Source organism: Ranitomeya variabilis, chromosome 2 (genome assembly GCF_051348905.1).
Source record: "Ranitomeya variabilis isolate aRanVar5 chromosome 2, aRanVar5.hap1, whole genome shotgun sequence".
Classification (NCBI taxonomy): Eukaryota; Metazoa; Chordata; class Amphibia; order Anura; family Dendrobatidae; genus Ranitomeya; species Ranitomeya variabilis.
Window position 1 is genome coordinate 252,316,769 of NC_135233.1, and position 26,120 is coordinate 252,342,888.

At 43.9% G+C, this 26,120-nt stretch overlaps 1 long non-coding RNA gene across 2 annotated transcripts in view; it reads right to left on the minus strand.

Moving 5' to 3' along the window:
• Positions 1-20,543: 20,543 nt before the first annotated feature.
• The window catches only part of LOC143805373 (uncharacterized), a 191,373-nt gene continuing 185,796 nt past the window's right edge, over positions 20,544-26,120 (minus strand). For both annotated transcript variants that reach the window (XR_013221232.1, XR_013221231.1), the window contains exons 5-6: positions 21,385-21,468; positions 20,544-21,158 (exon numbers count right to left, since the gene is read on the minus strand). This is a non-coding gene — a long non-coding RNA (uncharacterized LOC143805373). The remainder of the gene's footprint in view (positions 21,159-21,384; positions 21,469-26,120) is intronic.

Sequence of the window (26,120 nt, forward strand, 5' to 3'; positions counted from 1 at the left end):
TGCCATCGGACGCACCGTAGCTCCCCATAGTGGCGGAGCCACAGTACTGCAACGACCAGGACTCTGGGGCGCTGCACTTGCTCTTGTGTCATTATGACTAGTGCCTATATATAGAGAATCATGTTGCCAGATATAAGCCTAGTATGACCATGATCGGGCTGACCTAGAGAATCATGTTGCCAGATCACTTTTACCACACAGTGGATGTTCAAGAAGACAAAAACACAACAAATCAAAAACAAAAAATATTGTCAATGTCGGAGATTTTTTTTTTTCACCTTTACATGTCAATGGGAATTTTTTCCCTTCTTTCCAATACATTTTATGGCAAATTGCTGAATGAATACCAGCCTCGCACGGCTACGTCAATGGAAACATAGAAAATAGAGAGGAATAAGCAAAAGTGCAAAAAGTGTAGAAGCTTTAAGCTTCTCCGCCTCCCTAAGGGGGGAAAAAGGAATATTCATGTCTGACAATTCAGCGGGACATAACACCACTTTTTTTCTGAGTATGAAAGAAAGCTTGTGCCCTGAAATGAACTGCAGCTGCGAGATCAGTATCACCAGCGGGAATGTTCTGCATCTCTGTATGTCTCAGGCTGCAGTAACCGAGGGGGTCCTGATCCGTCACGGCATGTGATTATTCCACGTGACTGCGCCTCCCCTGCAGTGCTGCCGGCACCCCCAGTACATAACATTGTCACACACTTATATTTCTAGGACAAGTAACCTCTGAAGCTTGTAAGTTGGGCCTCCATTACTGCATTATATTGGGTTGTATGATTTTTTATTTATCACGGCGCTGTCTGTCTGCAATTAATTACCACTTTTTCTAAAGTTCCACCAGCAAGCAAGCTCCCTTCCCCAGTTCTGTAAAAAGATTTGAGTGCGGCTCAGAGTCCTCTTCTCACAGATGAAATTGATCCCCAGTCCCCTCTTCTGACCCCGCCTCGTATGTTCCTCTTTGGCACATACATAAATGTGGACAGGATGGACGCACAGCTGTGCTGAGGAGTTGTCCTGATCTGCAACTCCCCAATGCATTGATTTCCTGTTCACAAAACAGTTATCCAAGAAGTAACATATATCACTGGATGAGTTTAGTAAAGATCCAGGAGAGACAAGAGTATCATATATACACACGGGTCTATAACGTCACTCCAGCCTGAGAGAAGACTGAGGCCACAAAGATCATTTACACAGAGCAACTAGAGGAAGGACATACAGTACATACAAGTCAGAATATGTAATGTATGTGCACAGTGACTGCACCAGCAGAATAGTGTGAGCAGCTCTGGGGTATAATACAGGATGTAACTCAGGAGCAGTAATGTAATGTATGTACACAGTGACTGCACCAGCAGAATAGTGAGTGCAGCTCTGGAGTAGTATAATACAGGATGTAACTCAGGATCAGTAATGTAATGTATGTACACAGTGACTGCACCAGCAGAATAGTGTGAGCAGCTCTGGGGTATAATACAGGATGTAACTCAGGAGCAGTAATGTAATGTATGTACACAGTGACTGCACCAGCAGAATAGTGAGTGTAGCTCTGGAGTAGTATAATACAGGATGTAACTCAGGATCAGTAATGTAATGTATGTACACAGTGACTGCACCAGCAGAATAGTGAGTGCAGCTCTGGAGTATAATACAGGATGTAACTCAGGATCAGTACAGGATCAGTAATGTAATGTATGTACACAGTGACCACACCAGCAGAATAGTGAGTGCAGCTCTGGGGTATAATACAGGATGTAACTCAGGATCAGTACAGGATCAGTAATGTAATGTATGTACACAGTGACTGCACCAGCAGAATAGTGAGTGCAGCTCTGGGGTATAATACAGGATGTAACTCCGGATCAGTAATGTAATGTATGTACACAGTGACTGCACCAGCAGAATAGTGAGTGCAGCTCTGGGGTATAATACAGGATGTAACTCAGGACCAGTAATGTAATGTATGTACACAGTGACTGCACCAGCAGAATAGTGAGTGCAGCTCTGGAGTATAAGGGTACGTGTCCACGATCAGGATGGCCGGCGGTATAGTCGGAGCGGCTAAGCCGCTCGGCGCTAAGCCCCGCCCCCTTCTGGGACGCGATGATGCCGGATGTGTTAACTGTACACATCCGGGATCATCGCACCCCTCACATAGGGCCCTGTGATATTCCTTGCGGCGACGCAGCATCGCCGCAAGGAACACGGACATGCTGCGATCTGAAAAGACGCGCAGCATGTCCGGAATCGCAGGGCCGCCGTGTGCGTGTTTCCACGCATAGTGGACACGGGATTTCAAAAAATCCCCTCCACTATGCTGGAACATCTGGACGCTGCGTGTTTGACGCTGCGGCCCCACGCAGCGTCAAACACGCAGCGTTAACTGACCGTGGACACATACCCTAATACAGGATGTAACTCAGGATCAGTAATGTAATGTATGCACACTGACTGCACCAGCAGAATAGTGAGTGCAGCTCTGGAGTATAAGGCTATGTGCACACGATGCAGACTTGCTGCGGATCCGCAGCGGATTTTTCCACGCAGAAACGCTGCAGAACCGCACCATGATGTACAGTACAATGTTATTCAATGGGATTAAAAAAAGATGTGCGGAAAAATCAGTGCGGAATTGCCGCGGATTTCAAAGAAGTGCATGTCACTTCTTTTGTGCGGATCTGCAGCATTTCTGCACCCCTCCATGTTAAAAATCCGCAGTGGCAAAAACCGCAGAAAATCCGCGGCTGCAGATTCTGCCAGGAGATGCAGATTTTGTGCAGAAAATTCTGCACCTCTTTTCCTATGTGTGCACATAGCCTAATACAAGATGTAACACAGGATCAGTAATGTATGAACACAGTGATTGCACCAGCAGAATAGTGAGTGCAGCTCTGGAGTATAAAGCCCTTGGTTGTTGTTCTTATTGTTACTTCTTTACAATAAGATCATATGATTTACATAGTTGTGTAGTGACGTATCATTAAATTTGGTAGAACACAGCTAATATCTAATTAGTGGCTCTTTGGCAGTTAATAACGTACTAATGAAATTAAGCAATTAGGGTTGCACAGAAAATTACCTAAGAAACACAACGCGATAATTTGCAGATACTTGTACTACTATCTTACTTGCTTGTCTTGTGAAACTGCAAAAACTTGTTCACACTGGTAGTGATCATTGGGGCCAACTTTACATAGTATTTTGCAATTTATCCAATGTTGTTACCATGTCAAGAACATTGGGAGCATTCTCTCATGGGATGTGCTCGGAGTCCTCTGCATATGAAGGAAGACCTAGCAACAATTTATATTATGTCCACTAGAACAAGACCTTTGCCATGGGGGAAGAAATAAGCAGCAGTGCCAAAGAGCCCAATGGACCCAGTTCTTCCCCAGTCTTGACATTTTCTGTGAAGCAAGGGTAGAGATAACACATTAACTCCTTCACTCTGCAAGCATTCCAGGCCTTAAAGGGAACCTGTCAGCAGGATTGTGCTCAGTAACCTACACACAGTGTCAGGTCGGCGCCGTTATACTGAATAAAATTATACCTGGTGATGAAATCCGTCTTGTGGTTGTTTCTTAATCTTTATTTTCAGTTTTGTGTCAATGATATGCTCGTGTCCTAAGGTGGGGTTCATGTATGTGGTGCTCTGATTAGGTATTCATAATGCAGACTGCTGACAGGTCACTGATCCCTCACTGAACTGCCCCTAGTTTACATAATGAATACCATTATACACTGAATTTAAAAAATCTAAACACTTCTGCAGGTAGGTTCCAGCCGTGGCACCTGCGCTGCAGCATAATCGCATGGTTACTGTGCACTTAATAATCCCTTTTGCAGGTTTACTGGGGCTAGGAAAAACAAAGTAATTTTGAAAATGGGGCCCGGGGTGCCTGCACAGTAGCAGCTATTCGTGTATATAGAGATCTGATAGCTGCTGTTGCGCAGGTGGAGCCATCTTCATGGAGAAGAAAAAAAATGTCCTCCTCCAAGATGGCGCCATCATAGTGGAGGACTTTTTTCTTCTCCAGCAAGGTGGCGTTTTGTTTTTTTTCTTCAGTATGTACAGGTATTCATTATGTAAACTAGGGGGCAGGTCAGTGACCTGTTAGCAGTCTGCATTATGAATATATAATCAGAGCACCACATGAACCCCGCCCCAGGGCACGAGCATATCATTAACACAAAACTGAAAATAAACAACCACAAGACGGATTTTATCAACCAAGGTATCATTTTATTCAGTACAACGGCCCACCTGACACTGTGTAGGTTACTGTGCACAATCTTGCTGACAGATTCCTTTTAAGAACCAAAGCAAATTTAGCAATTCTGCTAGGGAAGGTTTTAACATCATAGCTTTGTGAAATTGTATGTATCCCCATAAACGTGATAGATAGATAGATAGATAGATAGATAGATAGATAGATAGATAGATAGATAGATAGATAGATAGATATAATTGTCTAAGGGGTACTTCCGTCTTTCTGTCGGCAACTTCCGTCACGGATATTCATTCGCTGATTAGTCTCGCCAGCTGCCTGTCATGGCTGCCGCGACCAATCAGCGACGGGCACAGTCCGATTAGTCCCTCCCTACTCCCCTGCAGTCCCCTGTGTGTAACATCTAATGTTAAAAATAATTAAAATAAAAAATCATATACTCACCTTCCGACGCTCCGGTGACCGGTCCATGCAAGCGGCAGGTTCCGCTGCTAAGATTGGTGTGTGACAAGGACCTGCCATGACGTAACGGTCATGTGACCGCGACGTCATCGCAGGCCCTGCGCGCCTGCGCGAGAAGGACCTGCCGTGACGTCACGGTCATGTGACCGCGACGTCATCACACCCTCGGACCAGAAGCTGCCGCCTGAAACGAACACAGGTGACAGAACTACAAGGGGCCCTCGGAAGGTGAGTATATGTTTATTTTTTATTTTTTAACCTGTGACATACGTGGCTGGGCAATATACTACGTGGCTGGGCAATATACTACGTGGCTGGGCAATATACTACGTGGCTCTGTGCTGTATACTACATCGCTGTGCAATATACTACGTGGCTCTGTGCTGTATACTAAGTCACTGGGCAATATACTACGTGGCTGGGCAATATACTACGTCACTGGGCAATATACTACGTAACTGGGCAATATACTACGTGGCTGTGCAATATACTACGTAACTGGGCAATATACTACGTCACTGGGCAATATACTACGTAACTGGGCAAAATACTACGTAAATGGGCAATATACTACGTGGCTGTGCAATATACTACGTAACTGGGCAATATATTACGTGGCTTTGCAATATACTACGTCACTGGGCAATATACTACGTCACTGGGCAATATACTACGTGGACATGCATATTCTAGAATACCCGATGCGTTAGAATCGGGCCACCATCTAGTATATGTATATATATATATATATGCGGATGTATGCGGATGATACGCTGCGCACACAGACGCAAATGTGAAAGCAGCCTAATGTACACACATATCAATATAGTGGGCCCGTGGCAGCTATGCCAGTGGGTGTCTGTTCTCACCCCAAAATATAAAAAGTGCCTAGATAAGCGAGAATCTGCGGAGAACACCCTGGCTTCTTGTTAGCCAGACTGTGAATGAGGAGACCGGCCTACCTTATTGTGCTGCTTGCCCATTAATGACCATGTAAAAAGGCATGTCCATAGTCATTAAAGGGTTAAGGCTGCATTCACAAGTTATTATGCTTTTTTTTAGCCACAATCACTGTAAAACTACAATGTTTTTGCAATGATTTTTTTGAAAGTCATCAGAAACCGATGCATTTCTGTTGCAATAGTGCTGTAAAAACACACCATGACCATGATGTGTGAGAGCAGCAAGCAAGATATGAAGCCCCCTGTTCACAATATTATTACACTGGGAGGACACCACTCAGGATTTTCATCTATTGGCCAGAGCAGAAACCACCTACAAAAAACACCTCTCCTTGGGGGATTGGCATATTGGGTGCCGACCAACATGGACAACTTCTTTAGCAATCCACAGTGTATTTATGCACACGTCACCCAGCTCCATAGTGGAGGAACATGTTAATAATCCTGTGAATTGAGAATCCTAATCCTCCACCGATTTCCTCCCATCTGGAGCATTCACAGTATTACAGATGAACCCTGTATCTCCACAGTAGATGCACATAGGGACCCATAGGCTGAGTTATGGTGTGGATTTATGAAAGCTTCCGCCACTGGGAAATGGGCCAGCTCTGCTTAATGAGCTGTCCTGGATTAAATATCTGGAATGGATTCCCCACCTTTCCAAATGTACAGCTTAACCCTCTCCTTCCCTCCTGTAAAGTACACCATGCTCACTCAATAAAACAGGCTGTTAAGGAAGGAGTTCAGATTTCCATTCAACAAAAACAAAGCTTAATTGTTGTGAATAGTAAAGTTTCACAATTTTTTTTTATTTTCTTTATTCTTTGAGCATTAATTCCTCATGTTTTTCAACATCTCTTCAAAGAAGGGAAACGTTCTAATCCATATTGAGAGATGGCGACAATTTCCCCCTCATGTCCAGCTGACACACGCGGGGCCCCAGACCATGTATCAAGGCTCGTCGTTGGAACAAGTTGTGCACAAGTCAATAAGTCATAATGTTCGTTTTCAGGAGTTAAAAGGAACCTGTCAGCAGGATTGTGCACAGTATCCTACTGTCAGGTCAGCACTGTTATACTGACTAAAATGATACCTTGGTTGATAAAATCCGTCTTGTGGTTATTGTTTAACCCCTTCGCGACCTGCGCAGGTCGCTTCCCTCCCTGACCACCGGGACCCTGACCGTTTGTTTTGAACAGCTGATATGGGCCCGGTACAGCCGCGGGTGGAATCGCGATCCATCGGCGGCTATTAACCCTTTAAATGCCGCTGTCAAACTCTGACAGCGGCATTTAACGCGCGCTTCCGGCCATCGGGCCGGAAATCCGCCCATCGGTGACCCCCATCATGTGATCGCGAGTCACCGATGGGTTGGCATGACAACCAGAGGTCTTATGGAGACCTCTATGGTTGTCACTGCCAAATTGCTGTGAGCGCCGACCACCAAGTGAGGTATTCTGCTACATACAGGTGATCTGATTTATTATAAAAAAAAAAGTTTAACTCCTTAGGCTGCCGTCACACTAGCAGTATTTGGTCAGTATTTTACATCAGTATTTGTAAGCCAAAACCAGGAGTGGGTGATAAATGCAGAAGTGGTGCATATGTTTCTATTATTCTTTTCCTCTAATTGTTCCACTCCTGGTTTTGGCTTACAAATACTGATGTAAAATACTGACCAAATACTGCTAGTGTGACAGCAGCCTTAGTGACAAGCCAATTTTTACAATTCTGACCATTGTCACTTTATGAGATTACAGCTCTGGTACACTTCCACGTATCCCACTGATTCTGAGACTATTTTTTCATGATATAGTGTACTTAGTGTTATATATGTTAGTGGTCAAATTTCTTTGATATAACTTGCGTTTATGTATGAAAAAAATACAAAATTTGGCAAAGATTTAGAGAATTTTTTAATTTTCAAACTTTTAATTTTTGTACCCTTAACTCAGAGTGGTGTCACACAAAATAGTTGATAAATAACATTTCCCACATGTCTACTTTACATCAGCACAATTTTGGAAACATAATTTTTTCTTTTTTTGTTAGGACGTTTATAAGGGTTAAAAGTTGACCAACGATTTCTAATTTTTTCAACAAAATTTACAAAACCATTTTTTTTAGGGACCACCTCACATTTGAAATGAGTTTGGGGGTCAATATAACAGAAAATACCCAAAAGTGACATTCTAAAAACCATTAAAGTAGCCGAGACCCCGGAGAAATTCCGACTCTGGGGGGCACTATACAGTTATTTCTCAGCGCCGCTAAAAAGCGGCGCTGAGACATAAGTACCCTTAATTGCTGCTGTTAAAAGGAGTATCGGCGGTCATTAAGGGGTTAAATCACCCCCCTTTTGCCCCATTCAAGATACAAACAAAAAAATCAAACATACACATATTTGGCATCGTCGGGATCAGAATCGCCCGATATCAATGAAAAAAAAAGGATCATTACGTTTTTTTGGTCGCCACAACATTGAATTAAAATGCAACAGTGCGCCATCAAAATATCGTATCTGCACCAAAATGGTATCAAAAACGTCAGCTTGGCACGCAAAAGATAAGCCCTCACCCAACGCAAGATCATGAAAAATGGAGACGTTACTGGTATCGGAAAATGGCGCAATTTTTTTTTTTTATACAAACTTTGAATTCTTTTCCTCCATTTCAATAAAAAATAAATAAAAAGAACCTAGACATGTTTAGTCTCAATGAGCTCATAATGACCTGCAGAATCATAATGGCAAGTCAGTTTTAGCATTTGGTATTTTTTTTACAGTTTCACCGCACTTTGATTTTTTTTCCCATTTTTGAGTACACGATATAGTAAAACCAGTGGTGGCTTTCAAAAGTACAACTTGTCTTGCAAAAAACAAGCCCCAACATGGCCATATTGAAGGAAAAAATAAAGTTATGGCTCTGGGAAGAAGGGGAACGAAAAACAGAAATGCAAAAGCGAAAAAGGGCAAGGTCTCAGAAGGGTTAATCTTTATTTTCAGTTTTGCGTTAATGATATGCTCATGCTCCGGGGTGGCCTGTGGGCGGGGCTATCGGTGGAGCTTTATGTGGTGCTCTGCTATGCCATTTTGCTGGAGAAAAAAAAACCTGAATCAAAATGGCGCCGGAGGTGGCGTCTGCGCAGTAGCATCTATCAGTGATCTGATAGATGCTACTAGGCAGACGCATTTTGATAGAGCCAATTTTTTTTTCTGCCTGTGCAGTAGCATCTATCATGTTCCGAATGATGCTACCAGGGCCGGACTGGCCATCGGGCAGTTCTGGCAAATGCCAGAAGGGCCAGTGCCAGTAGTGGGCTGCTGCACGCCGCATTACCCTTCCCCCCCCCCCCCAGCGCCGCCGCATTCAACTATACCGGCGTCTATAACGCCGGTACAGTTGAGTGCAATGATGGAGGAGAGAGGGTCACCTGACGCTCCCTCTCCCATCATTCCCCGCTCTGCCTCTGACACTGCGGGTGCGCACGCACTCACTGTGTCCCAGGCAGTGCAGCGGCAGCCGCATAGACAGGAGCAGGGAGCAACGCGGGCACGAGGTGAGGTGTGTTTTTTTTTTACTGGACTGTGGGGCAATTCTAGGGGGGGAAGAGAGATGTGGGCTCTGCTGTATACTACTATGTGGGCAGTGCTGTATACTACTACTGTGTGGGCTCTGCTGTATACTACTATGTGGGCTGTGCTATATACTACTATGTGGACTCTGCTGTATATTACTATGTGGGCAGTGCTGTATACTACTGTGTGGGCTCTACTGTATACTACTATCTGGGCTGTGCTGTATACTACTATGTGGGCGGTGCTGTATACTACTATGTGGGCTCTGCTGTATACTACTGTGTGGGCTCTGCTGTATACTACTATGTGGGCGGTGCTATACACTACTATGTGGGCTCTGCTGTATACTACTATGTGGGCTGTGCTATACACTACTGTGTGGGCTCTGCTGTATACTACTGTGTGGGCTGTGCTATACACTACTGTGTGGGCTCTGCTGTATATTACTATGTGGGCTGTGCTGTATACTACTATGTGGGCTGTGCTATATACTACTGTGTGGGCTGTGCTGTATACTACTATGTGGGCTGTGCTATACACTACTATGTGGGCTCTGCTGTATACTACTATGTGGGCAGTACTGTATACTACTATGTGGGCAGTGATGTATACTACTATGTGGGCTGTGCTGTATACTACTGTGTGGGATGTGCTGTATACTACTATGTGGGCAGTGCTGTATACTACTATGTGGGCAGTGCTGTATACTACTATGTGGGCAGTGCTGTACACTACTATGTGGGCAGTGCTGTACACTACTATGTGGGCTGTGCTATACACTACTATGTGGGCTGTGCTATACACTACTATGTGGGCTCTGCTGTATACTACTATGTTGGCTGTGCTATACACTACTATGTGGGCTCTGCTGTATACTACTGTGTGGGCTCTGCTGTATACTACTGTGTGGGCTCTGCTGTATACTACTGTGTGGGCTCTGCTGTATACTACTGTGTGGGCTCTGCTGTATACTACTGTGTGGGCTCTGCTGTATACTATTGTGTGGGCTCTGCTCTATACTACTATGTGGGCTGTGCTATATACTACTGTGTGGGCTGTGCTGTATACTACTATGTGGGCTGTGCTATACACTACTGTGTGGGCTGTGCTATACACTACTATGTGGGCTGTGCTATACACTACTATGTGGGCTCTGCTGTATACTACTATGTGGGCAGTGCTGTATACTACTATGTGGGCTGTGCTGTATACTACTATGTGGGCTGTGCTGTATACTGCTACGTGGGCTGTGCTGTATACTGCTACGTGGGCTGTGTTATCTGCTATGTGGGTTGTGCTATATACTATGGGGGGGTATATTATATTCTATGGGGAGGCCGTGTTATATACTATGTGGCTGTTATATATACTATTGTGGGGGTATATTATATTCTATGGGGGAGGCTGTGTTATACTATGGGGGGCTGCATTATATTCTATGGGGAGGTGCGCTATATTATATTCTATGGAGTGGCTGCATAATACTCTGGGGTGGCTGCATTATATTCTGTAGGGTGGTGGCTGCATTATACTATATGTGGGCTGCATTATACTGTATCGAGAATTATGGGGAATACGTTATACTATGTGAAGAACTATGGGGTGCATTATACTATGGGAAGTGAATTGTACTACATGGATGACTATGGCAGTGCATTATACTATATGGAGCACTATGAGGAGTGTATTAGGCTATATGGAGGACTATGAGGAGTGTATTATGCTATATGGAGGACTGAGCAGTGTATTTTAATATATGGAGGACTATAGGGAGTATATTATACTATATGGAGGACTGTGGTGCACATTATAATATATGGAGAACTATGGGGTGTATTTTACTAAACAAGAAAAATGCTGCATATTCAGATTGTTTTTGCTGGAACAAAATATTGTAGTTACTCACCGATAATGGTATTTCTCTGATCCCATGACGGCACCACGGAGAGAGGGATCCGCCCTCAGGGACAGGAAACCCACAGGTTAAAAAGGCGGGACCTCTCCTCCACCCCAGTTGGTTTACAGAGCCTTAACAGGACTTCAGCTGTAACTTAATTGGTTATTTACATGCACAGAAAATATCATATACATATATATGCATTAAATTTCTTAATATTATATATATATATATATATATATATATATATATATATATATATATATATATTTTTTTTTTATTTTTTTTTTGCGACACCTCGTGACTAAACAAAAGAAGTGTGTACACCCACACGTGAAAAGGGAGGGAATATATGGGTGCCGTCATGGGATCAGAGAAATACCGTTATCGGTGAGTAACTACGATATTCTCTTACCCCCATGACAGCACCACGGAGAGAATTTCATAGAATACATTTAGGGTGGGATTATTGCCTCCAGGACCCTTCTACCGAAGGTTAGGTCTGAAGAGGTAGATAGGTCAAGTTGGTAGTGCTTGAAAAATGTAGAAGGTGAAGACCAAGTGGCTGCTCTACATATCTGGTCAATGAATGCTCCAGCTCGCTCTGCCCAAGAAGTTGCCACCGATCTGGTCGAGTGAGCCTTAATTGTGCTTGGAACCGTTTCCTTAGATGAGGTATATGACAGGGTGATGGCGTCCCTTACCCATCTTGCCAACGTGGCTTTTGATGCTTTCTGCCCCTTGTTTGGCCCCTGAAAACAGACAAAAAGAGCCCTCCCTTTCCTACACTCCCTCGTGGCTTATATATAATGGGTCAGACACCTTTTCACATCTAGGGTGTGCAATGTCCTTTCTTTTTCATTTTTGGGATTTGGACAAAAGGATGGTAATGATATTTCTTGATTTCTATGAAATTTTGACGCCACTTTAGGAAGGTAGGCTGGATCAGTTCGGAGGACTACTCTGTCTTCTAATATCTGGGTTAAAGGTGGATAGGCTGATAAAGCCTGTAAGTCACTGATCCTACGGGCTGAGGGCAGGGCTACTAGTAGACAAGTTTTCAGGGACATTATCTTTAGGGGTGCTTGCGATAAGGGTTCAAAAGGCGCCTTAGTTAGTGCCGACAGCACCAGATCAGATCCCAGGGAGAAGAAGTGTGATGCATGACGGGTCTAGATCTGGATGAAGCCCTAACAAACCTTTTTACCCAGTGGTTCCCTGCCAGGTCCTGGTCTCTCTATACATAAGGCACATAGCTTTTTTGCCCATGTAGTTGGTAGATCTGCCAAGCAGAGCGGGCACACTTTATGCTGGATACGGAAAGCTGTGGGTTCCCCATCAGGGACAGGAAACCGAACTGGGGTGGAGGAGAGGTCTCGCCTTTTTAACCTGTGGGTTTCCTGTCCCTGAGGGCGGATCCCTCTCTCCGTGGTGCCGTCATGGGGGTAAGAGAAATCCTTGTTCTCAGCAGCACATCGCCGGTGTAAACTGTAGATGTGCTGCTGATAACATGATACTGTATGGTGATCGGTTAGTGATCTATTAGTGATCGTTCTGTCCTATCATTATTCCTCAGCTGGTGAAAAGAGGCTGGGAAACAAGCATTGAACAACTTCAGTATTGTTGATCAAACTCATTTAGCGGCCTGAACTCAGCGCTTCTAAATAAAACCGAAATGCTTTTGTGTGATGTGCAGTATGTTAGCATTTGGGGCCCCATTTTAAACTTTGCCTAGGCGTAGGGCCCCACTTTGCCTAAAACCGTCCCTGCCTACAAGTGTACAAAGATATAATACAGTCACCATGTGACAAGTGAGCCTGTGTAACTTCAAATGCCAGGGCTGAATTTTAGTCCCAGTCCGGCTCTGGATGCTACTGGGCAAGCGCAGCCGCCATTTTGATTAAGATAATTTTTGAATGTTTTTTTTTCCTCAATAAATTTATTTGACTAAATTAAATGAAAATATGGATATTATAGATCATATCATGCTACAGTGCAGGCTCCGCCGCCTGCATGATGAATGTGTATTTTTTTTTTTAAACAATAACCTATACAGTATGTAAAATAGGGGGCAGGTCAGTGAGGGATCAGTGAATCCGGGGGCCGCCAGAAGGTGAATATATAACTATTTTTTATTTTAATTTTTTTTTTTAAGGGCCTGAGAGTCTTCTCTCCTCCACCCTGGGTACTATCCACACATGATCCGCTTACTTCCCGCATGGTGGGCATAGCCCCATGCGGAAAGTAAGCGGATCAATGCATTCCTACGTGTGCGGAATTGCCGTATTTTTCCACGATGCGATTCCGCAGCGGAAAAATATGCAGCATTAGCACAGCATTGTGTTATCCCATTGAATTCAATGGGTTTTGTTGTGTATGTGTTTTCGCTGGGAAAAAAAAAGCGGCAAAAACGCATACAATCCGCAACGTGTGCACATAGCCTAAATGTCAAATCACATATCAGAATACCCTTTTTTGACATATAAACAAATTGTTCATTAACTTCTTGCCATCAAATTGGGCTTTGTCAAGCCTGACAAAGAAGGGAAAAGAACTTTTAGTAGAAAATTATAACAAAATAGAAAAGTCAAGAAGAGATCCTAAATAATGATGAGCGAGTGAACTCGTTGCTCGAGTTTTCCCGAGCACGCTCGGGTGACCTCCGAGTATTTATGACTGCTCGGACATTAAGTTTTCATCGCCTCAGCAGCATGATTTACAGCTATTAGCCAGTTTGATTACATGTGGGGATTACCTAGCAACCAGGCAACCCCCATATGTACTCAGCCTGGCTAATAGCTGTAAATCATTCAGCTGCCATGATGAAAACGAAATCTCCGAACACTAACAAATACTCGGAGGTTACCCAGGCGTGCTCTGGAATACCAGAGCAACGAGTACACTCGTTCATCACTAATCCTAAACGGAGAGGAAGAGAAGAGCAAGGTTTATGAATCCACCCAGATTAAGGTATGTACAAGTACAATATATGGTTTCTTTATCACCACATATTGTACTCCGTGAAATCTCTGAATAAAACCCATCCTTGCCAAGTATGGAAAAAGTTGTCTGAGCTAATTTTATTATGAGCAGAGAGTCTTTCCATTCTTCACAAAAAAATAATTTCAAGAGACCATTCTTGGATAGATGGAGTGATTCTAGAACGCCAGTGTCTGGGAATGACTGTCCTAGTGGCGGATAAACAGTGTCTCAGCAATCCTCTTTTGATAGATTTAAGAAACTGGTATCATAGAAAGAAGTCCGATCTGGGGAGTTCTAGATGATGATGTGTTTGTGAACATCAAAGACTTTGCTCCAGAGTCCACTTATTTGAGGGCATTCCCATCATTTTCACACCTCCAGCATTTATTGTAGACAGAGGGAAATATGTTATGAAGATCCGCTGGGCAACTATACCATCTAGTTATGATTTTCTAGTTTTTTTCTTGAGCTTTGCAAGCCAATGCAAGTCTGCGTGTGCAAAAGAAAGTTTTGTTCCATTCCTCCTCCGAGAAAGTCATCCCAATCTCTATCTCCCATTCTTTAACCAAAGGAGCTCTGTATTAGGCTGGGGTCACACTTGGCGTAAGACAATAGGCCACGTATTATACGTCCGTACTACGGCCGTAATACGGAGAAATGTTCCCAAAATATTGATCCGTAGTCAGGGTGTGTCAGCGTATTTTGCGCATGGCATCCTCCGTATGTAATCCGTATGGCATCCGTACTGCGAGATTTTCGCGCAGGCTTGCAAAACCGACATCTAATGGATTTATGTGCTCAAATGTTCGAGAAAACATATATACAGTATATATATATATATATATATATATGTCATTGAGACACATATATATATATTCTGTATTTAGATTTCATTCAGCGCGATATCTGTGAACAGCCGGTAATTCAATTGCCGGCTTTTCATTTCTCCTGCACAAACCCGACAGGATATGAGACATGGTTTACATATAGTAAACGATCTCATATCCCCATTTTTTTTGCATATTCCACACTACTAATGTTAGTAGTGTGTATGTGCAAAATTTCAGCTCTGTAGCTGCTAAAATAAAGGGTTAAATGGCGGAAAAAATTGGCGTGGGCTCCCGCGCAATTTTCTCCGCCAGAATGGTAAAGCCAGTGACTGACGGCAGATATTAATAGCCAGGAGAGGGTCCATGGTTATTGGCCCCCCCTGGCTACAAACATCTGCCCCCAGCCACCCCAGAAAAGGCACATCTGGAAGATGCGCCTATTCTGGCACTTGGCCACTCTCTTCCCACTCCCTGTAGCGGTGGGATATGGGATAATGAAGGGTTAATGCCACCTTGCTATTGTAAGGTGACATTAAGCCAGATTAATAATGGAGAAGCGTCAATTATGACACCTATCCATTATTAATCCAATTGTTTGAAAGGGTTAAAAAACACACACACACACGATTTAAAAGTATTTTAATGAAATAAACCCAGCGGTTGTTGTAATAATTTATTGCTCTCTCAATCCATTTGCAGACCCTCGCTTGGCAAAATAATAAACGCACAAGATACATACCCTCAGCTGAACCGTCACGTCCCACGAGGTAATCCATCTGAAGGGGTTAAAATATTTTACAGGCAGGAGCCCTGCTAATGCAGCTGTGTGCTTGTGCTTGTAATTCCCCGGCGAATGAATGAAATGTAGGTCATTGACCTACATTTCCTTCAGTCGCGGTGATGCGCCCCCTGGTGGATGTCCTCATATGACCTGGAGCGTGGGAAAAAGTTCCCAGGCTGCAGTTCATGAGAACATCCAGCAGGGGCGCATCACCGCGACTCAATGTAAGTACAGATCCAGCTTTCCTTTCAGCACCCGGGGATTACAGGCACGAGCGAGTGGTTTATCGCAGCTCGTGCCTGTAATATTAGTTAACCCCTTCAGATGGATTACCTCGTGGGACGTGATAGGACATCAGAAGGTATGTATCTTGTGCGTTTATTATTTTGCCAAGCGAGGGCCTGCAAATGGATTGAGAGAGCAATAAATTATTAAAACAACCGCTGTGTTTATTTCATTAAAATACTTTTAAATCATGTGTGTGTGTTTTTTAACCCTTTCAAACAATTGGATTAATAATGGATAGGTGTCATAATTGACGCTTCTCCATTATTAATCTGGCTTAATGTCACCTTACAATAGCAAGGTGGCATTAACCCTTCATTACCCCATATCCCACCGCTACAGGGAGTGGGAAGAGAGTGGCCAAGTGCCAGAATAGGCGCATCTTCCAGATGTGCCTTTTCTGGGGTGGCTGGGGGCAGATGTTTTTAGCCACGGGGGGGCCAATAACCATGGACCCTCTCCTGGCTATTAATATCTGCCGTCAGTCACTGGCTTTACCATTCTGGCGGAGAAAATTGCGCGGGAGCCCACGCCAATTTTTTCCACCATTTAACCCTTTATTTTAGCAGCTACAGCGCTGAAATTTTGCACATACACACTACTAACATTAGTAGTGTGGAATATGCAAAAAAAAATGGGGATATGAGATGGTTTACTATATGTAAATCATGTCTCATATCCTGTCGGGTTTGTGCAGGAGAAATGAAAAGCCGGCAATTGAATTACCGACTTTTCACTAACACCGCTGCGTATTTCTCGCAAGTCACACTGCTGGTCCGTGTGGAATCCGTATTTTTCTCTCCCCCATAGACTTTCATTGGCGATTTTTTTGCGCAATACGCTGACAAACGCAGCATGCTGCGATTTTCTACACCCGTACAACGCCGTATATTACGGATCCGTAATATACGCCTGATAGGACTAGACCCATTGAGAATCATTGTGCCGTATGTAATGCGAGTTTTACGGACGTAGTTTCTGCGCTCTTACGTCCGTAAAACACGCATGTGTGACCCCGGCCTTAGTCTGGGATGACAAAATAAAATATATTTGGTAGATCGTATGCTTGGGTGCAGCTTCTCCAATCAGCAGTGAATCAAACTGAGAAGGGTCGGATTTGAGCACCGAGAACAGCTGAAGGGAATCAATGAATGAACGGAACCGGAGGTATGAAAACCAACTACAACTACTTGATTGCCACTGTTTGGGGCTCTTAGTGGGTACAATGGTGCCCTTTATATATACAATATATACATAAGGGTTCATTGGAGCAAAGATGTAAAAGTGTAGGGGAGCTGCATACTATTTGAGCCATTACGATCATCATCAATTATTGATTTACAGCTTGTCACTTCTGTACTGTCAGCACATTTCAAACCACAGCAGACACAAGGAGATCTCCGCTGTAAGATTACAGCCTGGTCTGAGTGCTGCCATGCCACATAAAACATCCATGTGCAGTAATGTTTATGCCGGACGACCATTCAGTGCAAACCAGGGATGCAGAAACCGGTCAATACAAAGCAATATCCCTCCCTCATATGGGAAAACTGAATGCAGAGCATCCGATCCTCAATACCACAGTCACGTTATCTCCCAATCTCATCATAAATCTTTCATGGGGTTTAAGGAACTTACTTTAGTAACTTTCCTCTAAGATGCAAAGTCACTAAAGTCTTGGAGCTGTCCTCTTATATCCCGTATCTATTAATCTATGGGAGAATAATATGCTTTTCCAAGGTCTCTGAATGGCATCTCTGCCCAGCTACAATCAATGGTGAGAACAAGCTCTGTGGTGGGTTTCCAGTACTCGAATCGCTGCGTCTAGCAGGCTTCCTTTACTTCTAATGTCACTCGTCAATGGTCCTTTTTTTTTTTAGATTTCATACCTTAACCCCCAATATCATGGAAGTATATGACGTTATTGACAAGCAGCACTCCTGACCATTTACTACATGGATAGCGCTGCCTCCTCACCCAGTGCCACCTCTGCATGGCCAGCCTCCTCCTAGTGTCCAATATCAACTACTCCTCTTCACTTTTCAAGTCACAAATACAGTCAGAGGTGAAAGTCAAAGCAGAGCGCAGAGTCTAGAACAGAAAGAGGGGAAAACCTGTGACCTGCACCAGTGTCTGTAAGCGAGCGCCTGATTGCTACAATGTAAATTGTAAAAGTACTTATTTTCCCAAAAGGAAAGCCTAGCAATAATTTTACCAAATCCTGGAAAACCTCATTATAGGGAATCTGTCGGCAAGTTTTTACTGATGTAGGTGCAGAGGCCCTGATTTCAGCCACGTGTCACTTACTGGTCTGTATTTTGTTGTTTAACCCCTTTGTGCCATGGGACGTACTATTCATCAAAGCCAGGACATGTCAGCTGTTTTGAACAGCTGACATGTGCCCGCAATAGGCGCAGGTGGAATCGCGATCCACCCGCACCTATTAATTAGTTATATGCCGCTGTCAAACTCTGACAGCAGCATTTAACAAGCGCTGCTGGCCATCGGGCAGGAAATGCTCACATCGGTGACCCCTGTCACTTGATCGGGGTCAGCGATGCGTTGGAATGACAACCAGAGGTCTCCTGAAGACTTCTATGGTTGTTGATGCCAGATTGCTGTGAGCGCCACCCTGTGGTCGGCGCTCATAGCAATGCTGTAATTCAGCTACATAGGAGCGATCTGAGCAGACATGTTTTAAAAAATATGAAAAAAATAAAAAAAAAAGTATCAAAAGTTCAAATCACCCCCCTTTCACCCCATTCAAAATAAATAATAAAAAAAATATATCAAACATACACATATTCGGCATCGCTGCGTTCAGAATCACCCGATCTATCAATAAAAAAAAAAAGGATTAACCTGATCGCTAAACGGCATAGCGAAAAAAAAATCAAAACGACAGAATTACGTTTTTTTAGTCGCCGTGACATTGCATTAAAATGCAATAACAGGCGATCAAAAGATCATATCTGCTCCAAAATGGTATCATTAAAAATGTCAGCTCGGCACATAAAAAAAAACCCTCACCCAACCAGAGATCACGAAAAATGGAGATGCTACGGGACTCAGAAAATTGTGATTTTTTTTTCTTTTCCAGCAAGGTTTGGAAATTTTTTTTCCCCATAGGGGTGGAGCCGCATATTCATCCCTGTAATGAGCGGCACCACGTGACCGCTCACACAGGACAAGCTGCCGGCGCTGAGAGGAAGCATTGCGGGAGCTGGGTGAGTATTTTAATGCAAGCGGGCGGACGCACAGGGGGTGGGAGGCGGGAGGTGACCACAAACTTTATTTTAAACACAAAAAAACCCCAAACCTTGATTTTTCATTCCTTCCCTCCAGCGAACGCTGCTGGGGAGAAGGAATGAATGCCGGCTTCAGCACCCAAAGCAGAGGACAGCGCTTAACTCTAGTGCTGTCTCCTGCATGGTCCGTGTGGTCCTCAGTCGGCACACGGCTGCCGCACGTGTGCCACACTGATGTGCCACGTGAGCACACGGACACGGATAACTCCGGTACCGGAATTATCTGGACGTGTGAGACTGGCCTAAAGCAAATTCTGAAGAATCACATATTTATACACAACATAGCACTTGTATTTTTTTTCCCGTTTTCTAGTACACAACATGGTAAAACCCAATGGTGTTGTTCAAAAGTACAACTCGTCCTGGAAAAAAACTGGCCCTGATATGGCCATATTGACGGAAAAATAAAAAAAGTTATGGCTCTGGGAAGAAGGGGAGTGAAAAACGAAAACAAAACAAAAAAAAGTCCGGGGGTTAAATAACATTACTTTACAAAGCACAAATAACACCATCATACAGTATTCATATTAAAGAAAACCGTACTGGATTTACATAACATGGTAAAACCCTAGCTAGATACTTTGTCACCAATTAACAGTGCTGAAACAATGCAAAAATGTAATCATGCTGAAATAAAAAATATCTCCATACAGTGTTCCTATGATACTGCTATGAAGTGCACAAATAAGACGCCATACAATACAGTACTCAATACTGCAACAGTAAAGATACGCGAATCAATTCACAGGACCTGGGTCACCCGGCCAAATCAGTGCTGTGGCCGCCGCTGACAAGGTGCCTCTTCTGATTAGTAGATCCAGGGTGATCCCATAATCATGACACTGTTCTGGGGAAGCAAATCAGAAGAGGTGTCGGGAAAACCGGCGTGTAGGAAGCAGATCGCAGGTCTCACATCCGGGGGCTAGAAACTACTGATGTAGTGGTTGATGAACGCTTGGGATGGGCTGAAACGTATCCTACCATTTCATCAATTTCATGCCAAAATAAAATAAGTTGCATTGAAGTTGTGAGTGCCAGGACCACACACAGCGAGATACGGCCGAGTCTCGCAGGTTAAAACCAAGCTCTGGCACCGGCACTCCAGAGCGGAGCGTGCGGCCGCACAGCAATACATGGAGCCGCACGCTCCGCTCCGGAGTGCCGGCGCCAGAGCTTGGTTTTAATCTGCGTGACTCGGCCGTATCTCGCGTATGTGTGACTTCGGCCTTAGATTTATTTCCATGTGCACCACCTGATTACACGAATATTATGACTATTATACAAGATATTTGTCTGAACTTGCTCACTAATCTGCAATTATCCTTGATGGCTGGAGGACTGATCTTTCCTATTATTTGGGCCATCTGCCTGCACTGGGGACTTTTCGTCACCTAATACATAATTCATGTTCCACCTGCTCACCACAGTTCACCCTCCTCCATAATGTGCTCAGATGTTTTGAAGATAATGACTGAGCTAGAAAAAGTTGAGTAACTACATATTTATGCTAACGTTTGTATCCAGACTTTCATTTGTATGGAACCTTGTTCCTTCACACTTATAACGGCTCACACATTTGTTGCTTGGGGTTGATGACATTAGCCAGGCACCTCGGCCACAAATAGGTCCTAGCAGAGAACGGATTCTGCCACCTGAGCTCCCACAGTGCACTGCAGTCTAAAAACAGAAAAAGTTGTGAATGGAGAGAAAAAACTCATGTAACTGTAAGATCTGAGCAGATTATTGAAGCGAAGGATTTACTGCATTACTTCACATTCCAGTTGGATTGTAACTGCAGAGATTGTTGTATAGTGGAGACGAGTCATTCTTTAAATTCCCCCTTTAAATGCACAAAAAAGATGACGAAGTATGAATGATATGTGGGTGCTCTCAGCATTGTGTGTATGAATACAAGTATATTGATTGTCTGGTAACTCTGGGAGTCTGAACCCCTGCAGTCCCTCTCCTCTCTTAATGTGAATCCTAGGACTCCCCCATGTGATACTTTCCCTGGGCCTCTTGCCCAGAGCCTGGTTAATTTCAAGAGTTACCATGACACAAAATACCTTGTTAGGCAGCGAATGGGACCCAGCAGGAATGTAAATGAGATCAGGATTTCCAGGACCTGCAGCTCAATCCAGGACACATCCCTGAAACTCAGACTTAACAATTAGTGATGAGCGAACGTGCTCGGATAAGGCGTAATATGAGTATGTCTTGCGACTGTTTGAGAGCCACAACACATGCAGGGATTGCCTTACAAACAGGAAAGTGTTGCGGCTGTCCAACAGCCCGAGCATGCTCAGATAACACCTTATCCGAGCACGTTCAGTCATATCTAATAATAATACATGGTCCTGTAAAATGATATATCACACTTAGTAGGCATAAGATGCTAAACATTGTCATGTTTGTTTTTGTATAACTGAAGTGGTTTTCTGCAAATCATTCCATCCAGCATTATAGTAGTCATATGCTATGACTAAAGACAAGCGTTTGAAGGCGTTTGCTTCTAATTTTATATGTTTTTATTATCAGTGTGGTGATGGAGTTGTCATTTTTGTTCTTCATGGAATTTTTTTTTTTTTTTTTTTTTTTTTTTATGGAAGAACCTGATGTTGGAAATTCATCCTTTTCTACAAATCCTTGTTGCACCACAAGCTTCCGTGCAGTGATCTCCATATATGTAAGCTGACTATAGAAGGTTTTCTTTCATTACTAATTGCAGTATTATGGCAGTTATATTCTTTTACATAGTGGGCAGGATTATACAGTGGGGAAATAAGTATTTGTTCCCTTGCTGATTTTGTAAGTTTGCCCACTGACAGACATGAACAGTCTATAATTTTAAGGTTAATTTTAACATTGAGAGATAGAATATCAAAAATAAAATCCAGAAAATCACATTGTATACATTATATACATTTACTTGCATTTCCCAGTGAGAAATAAGTTTTTGATCCCTCTGGCAAACAAGACTTAATACTTGGTGGCAAAATCCTTGTTGGCAAGCACAGCAGTCAGACGCTTTTTGTAGTTGATGATGAGATTTGCGCATATGTCAGGAGGAATTTTGGTCCACTCCTCTTTGCAGATCATCTCTAAATCATTAAGATTTGAGGTTGTCACTTGGCAACTCGGAGCTTCAACTCTCTCCATAAGTTTACTATAGGATTAAGCAAACTAGGCCACTCCATGACCTTAATGTGCTTCTTTTTGAGCCACTCCTTTGTTGTCTTGGCTGTATGTTTTGGGTCATTGTCTTGCTGGAATACCCAGCCACGACCCATTTTTAATGTCCTGGCGGAGGGAAGGAGGTTGTCACTCAGGATTTTAAAGGTACATGGCTCCATCCATTCTTCCATTGATGCAGTGAAGAAGTCCTGTTCCCTTAGTAGAGAAATACCCCCAAAACATGTTTCCACCTCCATGCTTGACAGTGGGGATGGTGTTCTTTGGGTCATAGGCAGCATTTCTCTTCCTCCAAACACAGCAAGTTGAGTTAGTCCCAAATACCTCAATTTTTGTCTCATCTGACCACAGCACCTTCTGCCAATCACTCACAGAATCATCCAGGTATTAACTGGCAACCTTCACATGGGCCTGCACATGTGCCTTCCTGAGCAGGGGGACCTTGCGGGCATTGCAGGATTTTAAAACTTTACAGCATAATGTGTTATCAATGGTTTTCTTAGTGACTGTGGTCCCAGCTGCCTTGAGATCATTAAAAAGTTCCCCCTGTAGTTTTAGACTGACCTCTCACCTTCCTCATGATCAAGGATACCCCACGAGGTGAGATTTTGCATGGTGCCCCAGATCGATGTCGATTGACAGTCATTTTGTATTTCTTCCTTTTTCTTACTATTGCACCATCAGTTGTCTTCTTCTCACCCAGCACCTTACTTATGGTTTTGTAGCCCATTCCAGCTTTGTGCAGGTCTATGATCTTGTCCCTGACATCCTTATAAAGCTCTTTGGTCTTGCCCTTGATTTAGAGGTATCAGTCTGACTGATTAATTGAGTCTGTGGACAGGAGTCTTTTATAAAACGTGACTATGTAAGACAGCTGTCTTTAATGCAGGTAACGAGTTGATTAGGAGCGTCTAACTGGTCTGTAGGAGCCAGAACTGGTATGTGCACACGATGCAGATTTAGTGCAGAATTGGTGCAGAACTGCAGCAGATTTTTCTGCTGCAGAAACGCTGCAGAACTGCACTGTGATTTACAGTACAATGTAAATCAATGGGAAAAAAAAAAAGCTGTGCACATGGTGCAGAAAAATCTGCGCAGAAACGCTGCAGATTTCAAAGAAGTGTACGTCGCTTCGGGTATGTGCACACGTAGGAAATGTGGTGCAGAATTTTCTGCACTAAATCTGCATCTGCAGATTTGATGCAGTTTCTATGCAGTTTCTGCGCAGATTCTATGCAGTTTCTGTGCAGTTTCTATGCAGATTCTATGCAGATTCTATGCAGTTTCTGTGCAGTTTCTAGGCAGATTCTATGCAGATTCTATGCAGTTTCTATGCAGTTTCTGTGCAGTTTCTGTGCAGTTTCTATGCAGTTTCTGTGCAGTACAATGTAAATCAATGGGAAAAAAAAAAGCTGTGCACATGGTGCAGAAAAATCTGCAGCAGAAACGCTGCAGAACTGCACAAAAGAAGCGACGTGCACTTCTTTGAAATCTGCAGCGTTTCTGCGCAGATTTTTCTGCACCATGTGCACAGCTTTTTTTTTTTCCCATTGATTTACATTGTACTGTAAATCACAGTGCAGTTCTGCAGCGTTTCTGCAGCAGAAAAATCTGCTGCAGTTCTGCACCAATTCTGCACTAAATCTGCATCGTGTGCACATACCCTTCTTTTGTGCAGTTCTGCAGCGTTTCTGCTGCAGATTTTTCTGCACCATGTGCACAGCTTTTTTTTTTCCCCATTGATTTACATTGTACTGCACAGAAACTGCACAGAAACTGCACAGAAACTGCATAGAAACTGCATAGAAACTGCACAGAAACTGCACAGAAACTGCATAGAAACTGCATAGAATCTGCATAGAATCTGCATAGAAACTGCATAGAATCTGCGCAGAAACTGCATAGAAACTGCATAGAAACTGCACAGAAACTGCATCAAATCTGCAGATGCAGATTTAGTGCAGAAAATTCTGCACCACATTTCCTACGTGTGCACATAGCCTAGGGTATGTGCACACGGGTCCGCAGCAGTTTCCCATGAGTTTACATTACAATGTAAACCTATGGGAAACAAAAAACGCTGTGCACATGCTCCGGAAAAAAACGCGCGGAAACGCAGCGGTTTACATTCCGCAGCATGTCTCTTCTTTCTGTGGATTCCGCAGCGGTTTTACAGCTGCTCCTATAGAAAACCGCAGTGAAATCCGCAGAAAAACCGCAGTAAATCTGCGATAAATCTGCAGCAAAAATGCTGCATTTTTTGTCCTGCAGATTTATCAAATCCGCTGCTTAAAAATCCGCAGTGGACCATTATATGTGTGCACATAGCCTAAGGGTATGTGCACACGTAGAATGGTCCACTGCGGATTTTTCCGCAGCGGATTTGATAAATCTGCAGGGCAAAACTGCTGCATTTTTGCTGTGGATTTCCCCCGGTTTTTTTGCGGATTTCACTGCGGTTTTACAACTGCGGTTTTCTATTGGAGCAGCTGTAAAACCGCTGCGGAATCCACAGAAAGAAGAGACATGCTGCGGAATGTAAACCGCTGCGTTTCCGCGCATTTTTTTCCGCAGCATGTGCACAGCTTTTTCTGTTTCCCATAGGTTTACATTGTAATATAAACTTATGGAAAACTGCTGCGGACCCGCAGCTGCAAAAACGCTGCGGCTCCGCAGCAAAATCCGCATCGTGTGCACATAGCCTTAATGCTTGGTAGGGGATCAAATACTTATTTCTCACTGCAAAATGCAAATACATTTATATAATGTGATTTTCTGGATTTTATTTTTGATGTTCCATCTCTCAATGTTAAAATTAACCTACCCTTAAAATTATAGACTGTTCATGTCTTTGTCAGTGGGCAAACTTACAAAATCAGCGAGGGATCAAATACTTATTCCCCCCCCCCCCCTTTACACAGGAGCATTACTCTACAAGACATACCGTATATACTCGAGTATAAGCCGAGATTTTCAGCCCAAATTTTTGGGCTGAAAGTGCCCCTCTCGGCTTATACTCGAGTCACGGTCGGCGGGTGAGGGAGAGAGGGCGCTGAGGCATACTTACCTGCTTCCGGGGCTCCTGGCGCTCCCCCTGCCCGACCCACGGTCTCCGGGTGCCGCAGCTCTTCCTCTGTCAGCGGTCACGTGGGACCGCTCATTAGAGAAATGAATAGGCGGCTCCGCCCCTATGGGAGTGGATCCCATAGGGGCAGAGCAGCCTATTCATTTCTCTAATCAGCGGTGCCGGTGACCGCTGACAGAGGAAGAGCTGCGGCACCGAAGACCAGCTGTCCGGGGGAAGGAGCGGGACGCCGGGAGCAGGTAAGTATGTCATATTCACCTGTCCGCGTTCCACACGCCGGGCGCCGCTCCATCTTCCCGGCGTCTCTCTCTCCGCACTGACTGTGCAGGTCAGAGGGCGCAATGACGCATATAGTGTGCGCGCAGCCCTCTGCCTGATCAGTCAGTGCGGAGAGAGAGAGACGCCGGGACGGGACGCTGAGGAGCTGCAAGCAAGAAAGGTGAGTATGTGATTTATTATTTTTATTGCAGCAGCAGCAGCAGCACAGCTTTCTATGGCACATCTATGGGGCAGTAAGGAACGGTG